Source organism: Calliphora vicina, chromosome 5, assembly GCF_958450345.1.
Source record: "Calliphora vicina chromosome 5, idCalVici1.1, whole genome shotgun sequence".
Classification (NCBI taxonomy): domain Eukaryota; kingdom Metazoa; phylum Arthropoda; class Insecta; order Diptera; family Calliphoridae; genus Calliphora; species Calliphora vicina.
Window position 1 is genome coordinate 102,391,440 of NC_088784.1, and position 8,934 is coordinate 102,400,373.

At 29.0% G+C, this 8,934-nt stretch overlaps 1 protein-coding gene across 5 annotated transcripts in view; it reads right to left on the minus strand.

Moving 5' to 3' along the window:
* The window catches only part of tou (toutatis), a 94,731-nt gene extending 87,655 nt beyond the window's left edge, over nt 1–7,076 (minus strand). For all 5 annotated transcript variants that reach the window (XM_065514206.1, XM_065514204.1, XM_065514203.1 and 2 more), the window contains exon 1: nt 6,902–7,076. The gene's annotated coding sequence lies outside the window, so the exon portion shown is untranslated. The remainder of the gene's footprint in view (nt 1–6,901) is intronic.
* Nucleotides 7,077–8,934: the final 1,858 nt, after the last annotated feature.

Here is an 8,934-nt window from a genome sequence, read left to right on the forward strand (position 1 = left end):
AAATTTTAAACCTAAACATTTAATTCAAATAAAAGAGTTTATTATTGGTTTTCAGACTATGATTTCCTTCTAAAATTAAATCCTCCAATATCCTGGAAGTTTTTGTAGTATAGTTTTCCCTAATTTCATCCTTATAAAGGGTGTATTTTTAAGACGCATATAACTTCCAATAGGGATAACTGTAAAACTAGCTCGCATACTAATGAATTGTGTTTGTCATTTTTTTCAGTACACTTTGGCAAATTACCATGCTAAAACTTACACCAGAACAAAGTTTACGAATCGTGGAATTATATTTCTAAAATTCGCGATCTGTTCGCCAAACTCAAGACAAATTATCTTCAGTTATGAGGCTCATTTCTGGATTAATGGGTTTGTAAACAAGCACAATCTTCATGAGACTCCATTACATCTCGAAAAAATTACATGCCGAAGTCGTCATTGGCCAATTTGTCTTTAAATCCGAAACCAAAGCCAACATTACAGTGAATGGCGAACGCTACAGATTTTTTTCCCTCATGTCATTGAAAATCAGGAGAAATGGTTCCAACAAGACGGCACAACATGCCATACAGTGAGTGAATGTATCACTTTGTTGAGCTAAACATTAGGTGACCGAATTATCTCTAGAAATGGACCTGTGAATTGGCCTCCTAGTTCGTGTTATTTGACACCTTTGGACTCTTTTTTGTGGGGGTATTAATTATTTAGAAGCCAAGATTAGACGTCTATTAACGAAACAAGACCGGTTATTCACGAAAAAATGGAGCAAAATTGGACCGACAGGATAGCGTTTACAAGGAGCAGTCACAGCTGCCATAAATAGCTCAGATTCTAAGACGATCTAGCTATGTTCGTTCCTCTGTCTGTGTTGAAAACACGATAGGTCCCAAACGAAAGGAAAGCGAGTATTTGTGGCTGAAATCTTCCACAAATACTCGCTGTTGACAAGGTTTGTTTGGTATTGAAAGTGGTTGAACCTAGCCTCCATACAAATGTTCTCTCGCAATACTGTTTCAGCAGTGATAAATATGTTGAAATATGCGACAATCCTGTTGAAGAGTACATATCTTTTTGAAGGGTACAAAAAGATATGATAGAATAAATGACAGTATTCTCACTTAGTTATTGAACATTATAGTGTAAACAACAAAAAAATGTGCCGCCGAAGCTCACCGATTACTAACCAAAGCTTATGGTGAATGTGTTCCAACGGTTTCAATGAGCAAGAGATGGTTTGTGCGGTTCAGAAGTGGTGATTTTCACACGGAAGCCAAAGATCGGCCATGCCAGCCAAAAAAGTTTGAAGACCAAGAATTGAAGGCATTACTTCATGAAAATTGTTCTCAAACTCAACAAGAGCTTGCAAAATCATTGGGAGCTACTGAAGCTGCAATTTCAAAACGTTTGCGAGCAGCAGGATTCATCCAAAGAAAGGAAATTGGAGAGCCGAGAGACCTAGAAAGACGATATTGTAAGTCTGAAATTTAGCTTGAACGCTATAAAAGAACATTTTTGCACCGAATCGTTACTTGCGATGAAAAATGTATCCATTACGATAACCCGAAGCGCAAGAGATCGTACGTGAAGCCCGGCCAACCAGCCAAATCGACACCAAAGCCAAATATCCGTGATGCTATGGTAATGTTCTGTATTTGGTGGGAGCAAAGGGGTGCTACCTATTATGAGCTGTGTGGTTGGGAAGTTTTGCCTCACCCGCCTTATAGTCCAGACCATGCCCCGTCCGACTACTATTTGTTTCGATCGATGCAGAACGTTCTCTCTGGGATACGCTTTACTTTGGAACAGAGTATCCGATTTTGGCTTGATTCGTTCTTGGCCTCTAAAGATGAGCAATTCTTTTGGTTCGGAATTCATATGTTGTCAGAAAGATGGGAAAAGGTCATTGATAACTTTGAATAAATTTCAATGTTTAAAATAAAAGCTAAACGTTTAAAAAAAATACCACATTTGTAAGTCATACACCCAATAGTTGAAAATACTTTCTGAGAAACAGATATTTTTTAACCAGTTTATAAAAAGATTATTTTAAGCTAATTTTAGATAAATATACATAATTTCTCAAAATTTTAACTTTGACCTTGTTGGGGTACGACTTAGAGCCTTAGTTCAGCTTAGCTCAAATTTTCAATATGTTATAAAACTAATCTGCTCAAATATGTTGAAGAAATTTAAGTTAATTTTTCATTGCCACCCTAATCTACATACATACATACATATGTAAGTATGGACTTTTTTCATACATATACATATGAATATGTACATAAGTATGTATCTATGTGTTTGCAATTTAGTGTCGCCAAATATTAGTACTTTATTTTTCCCCTTTTTTAATGGGTTTGTGTATTTATTTAACGAACACATATTTTATATTCACGTTCGTTTTTCTTTGTTTGAAGAGATAGTACAACAATTTTCTAATGTTACAACTTCAAACTCAAACTCTGGTAATTTTATATGTTTTATTCCTATTTAGTACTTCGCCGTTTTTGAACATTAAAACAAAAACGAAATAAAATTATTTATTATTACAACAACACAAGCAAATTGTAACGAATTAACAGCCACAACAAAAAGAAAGGAAATCCAAAAAAGAACCAACAACCACAACAAGAACAAGAACAAGAAAAACAGCCAGCCAGCACCCAATAATGGCAAACGAAATGAAATGAATCGAATCATACAGTCAGAAAAAGACATAAATTACAACAATAACAGTAATAGCAACAACAACACTACACTAACATAATATTCTTTCTTCATCCATCCATCCATACAAACAAACGTAATAATAATAATAATATTTTTGTGTGTAAAATGACATATGGCTGTTCAACATGAGAATTGTACGTTTCACGTACAGAAACCTTAACGAAAACAAAACCAAACAAACTAGAAACAAATACACCACACAGTAGTGTGACAGACAGCAAAATACTTAAAATACACCACCACTTCTTAAATAAACTACTTACTAATCGTTGCAATTAATAAGTATCACATAAAGCTTGATATGATTTAAACTAAAATCCCAAATAAGTGTTAATTATTAAGTAATAAAAGTTTAATTTAATCTCTTCAAAAATGCATTTACCTTTTCTTTTATTTTTTTAATAAAAAATATAAGTAATAGTGTTGTTGCTCTGGTAAAAAATTGTTGCAACTTCATAAACATATAAAAAAAAACATCAAGATAAACTTTGTGATTTTATTTTGTGGCAGTTTGTTAAATGCAAAAACGAGTTAAATGGTGACAAAGTTAACGACTTTGGGTGTTTAAAATTGAAAGAAAAACACTTTTTTTAGTATTTTGTTAAAGTGGCAAACTTTTTAAACTTATCGCTTTAAAAATGTCATTTAAAATATTTTAACAGAATTGTAAACACATTAAACTAGCTGAAATATGTAGTTTCGATATAAATATCTACATATAAAGCAACTTAAACAGTTGGATTTTCGCTATGAATAGAATTGGAATTTAATTTTTTAAAGCGATTTTCGGAAAATAAAGTACAATAATTTGACTGTCATATTGAAATATGTGTTCGTTTTGTTTTTACAACCTTTATAGGGTTTTTACACTTACGTACATTTTGGCGAAACGTATAGAAGATGTTGAAAATTTGAAAAATTTGTTCACACTAGCAACATCTAACACCTACCATTAGCAAAATTTGCCAAAATATTAAAAATCCTATTGTTTTGAATGAAACAAAATGAATTTAGACTGGTTTTCTTTTTTGTACTATAAAATTAAATAAGAAAATAATTTCATAAACACATTTCAAACAAATAAAATGTAACCTAATTTTAAAACTTTTAAAATATTTGTTTACATTTTTTTTAATTTAAATGCCATTTTATTAGTGGTGACACTAAAATAATCGAAAAATGTTATGTGGAACGAAATGAGATAGAAACATTTTGTAAAGATGTAGAAAGATGTTGAACACTCAGCCCTGTATAATTCTTATGTGAAGATGTTAACATCTTTGCAAATTGATGGTAGATGTTAGATGTGCGCTAGTGTAAAAACCCTATTAGTATGATTTAGCACGCGACATTTATTACGTGTCATATTTTCTCGTCACGTTTGTAATAAGGATTTCTTAGCTAAGTATTAAGTAGTCATTTCGGAGCTTTTCTATTAACGTATGTACAGTGGTGGCCAGGAATTTAAGACAAATTTTTTTTGCTAAATTCCATGTAATTGTCAATTATTTTTTCAAATATTTCCACAAATATGTATGCATGAGGACTGTTTTAACACACAAGTGTGTTTTATTCGACTGTGTCAATTCATACATATTCACCATGAACACATACAATTTTTCTACAACTTGACCAAAAAATTTTTTTTTTAAATAAACATATTTTCTCACATTTATACCATTATAATTTTATTATTAAAAAATATTCGGACCAAATTTCGTATTTTTAGTTTCATTAGTTTCGGTCATATCATGTTAATAACAGCGGATGTTCGCTGAGGTGGGTTAACGTATTTCCACATATCTTTGTCCATATATGTTTTACCGATTTTTCCAAAAAGTTTTCAGAATCTAGAAACATTAATAATAAATTTCATACCCTTAGAGGTCCTTTTATTTTGGCTCTATCGCACTTAAAATTCAGTTGATGTAAAAAATTCAAGTATTTGTCTTAAATTGGTGGCCACCACTGTATATGATTTTCAGGTTTCTTCCAAACAGAAAATTATTTAAATTTGAAGATAAGTTTAATAAAAAAATTTACTGTCGTATTTTTTTTCTCACAAATTTATATTATGTAAAGACTTATTCATCTTTAAAACTATTTAATTGACAAATTTTAATAAAATTTACGATTTGATTTTTTCATCTTATGTAAATAAATTCATTTTCAATATTTTATATTGGGCAGGCACGCATCCATGTCGACCTGGATTTTAAAATTTTTAGCTTTTGTTTTGAAACATTTGTACAATATAAAACAAAAAACGCATTCAAAAGAAACGCCATCTATTTTAAGTTCCACATTTTTAAGCCATACTCTCAATCATTTTGTATAAAATGACTTTATAGCTTGAACGATCTTCTTCGCACGAATATGGTCATTTCTACGGTCCAGAACGCGACATTCGTACGGCTTCGAAGATAATAAATAATGAATTTGAAAATTTGTTGTTTCTATTTTTCGATAGCAGCACAATGGTAAAATTTTTCGTGTTGTTGTTTCCAAAATATTAACAAAAAACATGGGATCCAGAACGCTACAAAAAATGCACGTTTTCGAATCAGGAAATTGGCGATATTTGGACAAAGTACAATACTGTAGCATATGTTGATATTTGTGATGTTGAAATATTTACTTCTTCTTTGTTTTATAACATTTAGTATAATTTAGCACGTGGCATATTTTCCCGTCACGTTTGTGATAGGGGTTGGTTGAAGTAATTCCAACAAAAGCTTCGTATTTTTATATTTATTGGCTTCAATAACATACACTTTAACCCTTTCTTCGTATTTTTATATTTATTGGCTTCAATAACATACACTTCAACCCTTTAACTAATACCACTGGTAAAATATTCTCACTCATCTTTACTGCTTTTCCCCAAGGATTACTTGCAGTCTCATGCAATGAATTCATATCATAATAGATAATATGAATGAAATCAGATAGTGATACATTTTAAACGATGAGGTTTGAAGATTCCAGAACTACAACGATCGCCAGATCTTAATCATATAAAAAATTGTAAAGAAATTGTAGATCGAAAAATACGGACTCAAAATTATACCTCGAAGAGAGCTTTATCAGATGCGGTTATAAGGGAATTGCAAAACAAAATTTAAAAAGAGACGACTGAATCTTTAACTGGTTCAATGCATCATCGCTCTAAAGCAGTAAAAATTAAAAAAAAAAATTAAAATTTTTTTTTTAATTTTCATATCTAGTCTCAATTTTCTTTTTTACTGGTTCAAAGCATCATCGTCGGTGTAAAACAATAAAAATTAAAAAAAAAAATTCAAATTTTCATTTTAAGTTTAAATTTTCTTTTTTAAATTTATAAATGAAAAAAATTTCAAAAAAATCAAAATTTGTTTTTTAATTGTTTTAAATTTTTTTTTTATTTTTATTATTGAACAAAATTTTTGGCAAATTTTTTTTTTTCAAAATTTCTTTAATTTTTTTGGAATAAAAAAAATTCGCGTTATAAAATAATTTTCCAGATTTTTGCCCACTGTAGGTCCGATTTAATATGGCGTCTTTGCAAAGGTCTTTGAAATATATATCATTAGATATTCATGTTGTCTAAATTAATGACATAGTAATCGAGATATAGATCAACAAAAAGATTGTGGGCCGATTTTCTCGATTTTTAATAGTAACCGAACCGGGTCAATAGCGGATTCATTGATGTAAGTTATTTGGGGGCTATATTAAATCCTTTATGAAAAATGTTCAAATTACAAACGGAATGAAAAACTTATATATACCCTTGCCACTACTGATGAATAATACAATATAAAATTGGCCTAAAATAATTAAACATAAAAAATATATTTTTTTTTTGTTTATTGTCTAACACGAATTTCAAGCTAAAAATCTCACAGAACTGTACTGAACAAATTCCATACATTTATCATAAATCAAAAAAAAAAATAATATTTGTTTCATTTTAAATATGCAAATTCTTGAAATGTGTTTGCTTAATATTTAAACAACTTATATTTAAATTTCAATTCTATAGAAATTCTAAGTGTGGGAGCAGAATTAGGAGAAAAAAAACTTTGACATTTAATTAAATCACATCAAATAGTAGTAGTAGTAACAACACAAAAATGATATAATGATATAAATATTGAAATAATGAAATGAGAATAAAAAAAATTACCTTTGTTTTAATAACAGGAAATGTTTAATACAATAATTAAGTTAATCCCAACAATAGCAATAAAAAATCATTTTTTGTTGTTGACAAATGTTTTTAATGGGAAAATTTTCATTTCAATACTAAATGTAAAATACACACAAACACTCACTTTTATTAGTTAAACATTCTAAAATACATTTTTATTTTAATATTTTTTTATACATATATTAGATATAGATAAACAATTTATAGACATTTATTTATTTATATTTTTTTTTTAAAATTTTTTTTCTATTTAATTTTCAATAAATTATAAATTGATTTCCAAGAATTTTTTGTATAATTTTTAGCATTTAAATACTTTTTTTTGTTCACCACACTACTGCAATATTTTAGAGCAAGATGTTGATGTTGAGTATTAAATTGGGGGAGTTAGGTGGAGGAAGAGGTGTTTTAGCTAGATTATTTTATTATAAAGAGTAGACGAATTTTGTTGTACTCGTTTGTTGTTTTTGCTGCTTTCCTTGTGAATTTGCTTTATTTTATTGAGTAAAGATTATTGATTACGATAAATTTGTTTTCATACTATGTAGAAAATGAAGGTATAAATACATTTTATTTCAACACTGGGGTAGATAGGTATTTAATAGATTTTTGTTTTGTATTCCTTTATAATTCACTTAATATTTATTATTGAATATTGAATATTTTTGCTTTTTAATTTCATTTCAATTTCATGTTTTGATTTAGATTTCTATGGCCATAATTTACTTATACACAAAAACTCACTAAATATTTTTAATGGCATAAACTTTTTTTTAAAAAAAAAAAAAAATTTTCTACATATTTATTATACATACACTTGTACATATATAATTGTATGTATGTGGTTATATATGTATGAACAATATTATTTCAGACATTCACATTTAACTTTTGAGTGTACACTGTAAGAAGAATAAAAATAAAAAAAAACAACATAACAATAATGATAAATGTGTATTGAAGACATAAACTGAAGAAAACGAAGTCAGTCACAAGGCAGACGAATACAACAAGATGAAACAGTAATAAACTCGAAGAAGAAAAAAAGATATAAAAGAGGAGATTTACTTTTGTTATATTGCACTTATAAATGTTGTTAACTTCGCGTTTAAAGCTGCTGTACCAATGATGAGCACACAACAACAATACAAAACAAACAAGACATGCACACACAAACACTCACTCAAACACACACGAATAACAGTTGCCTCAGAGAGCAAGTGAAGTTAACAATGGGGAAAATATGTAGTTAAAAACATACGTTTAGTTGACCACGGTTGTATGATCCTGGAATTTATTTATTTTATTATTGTTGTTGTTATAATCCATTTACATAGTTTCTTTTGAGTTTATTTATTCTTTGTGATTTTTAATGTATTTATTTAATGCGTTTTAATGTTTATTATTGAATTTTCTGCAACTTTTAGTTTGTACTTCCTTCTTCTATCTATCACAACTGCTAGTTAAGCTAAAAACCAATGACAACTGGCCACACACACACCAGACCTCAGCAAAACAAAAAAAAATATTTAGAAATGACAAAAATTCACATTCACATTTGTATCGCACCAAAACAACCACCACAAAACGTAATAACAACAAAAATTTTGACAATAAAATAGACGCGCGATTCAAGTAATTTATCTTATACAGTCATGGCAATATTATTAGCACATCATTATGATTATTTTTCTTAGTAAATACACATTAGATTTTGAACTGAATTGTTATTTTCAGGTCGAAACTGTATCTATTATTATAATATTATAATAATCCAAAATAAACTGAATCTTTTTCAAGGAAGTATCAATTTCAGTTATAGCTAAATTATCTTGAATAGAGGATGCTCCGATATACATATCAGATGATACAGTCGGAAGGTTATGGGTTCGATTCCTGCTAAATTCGCTCGCTGTTTCTATAGACAAGTTAGTTTAGTTAGTTTTTAATAAAAACAAAATTGCAAAGGCAGTTCTGAAATGTTCGTTATCTTCTGTCTCGTGACACCT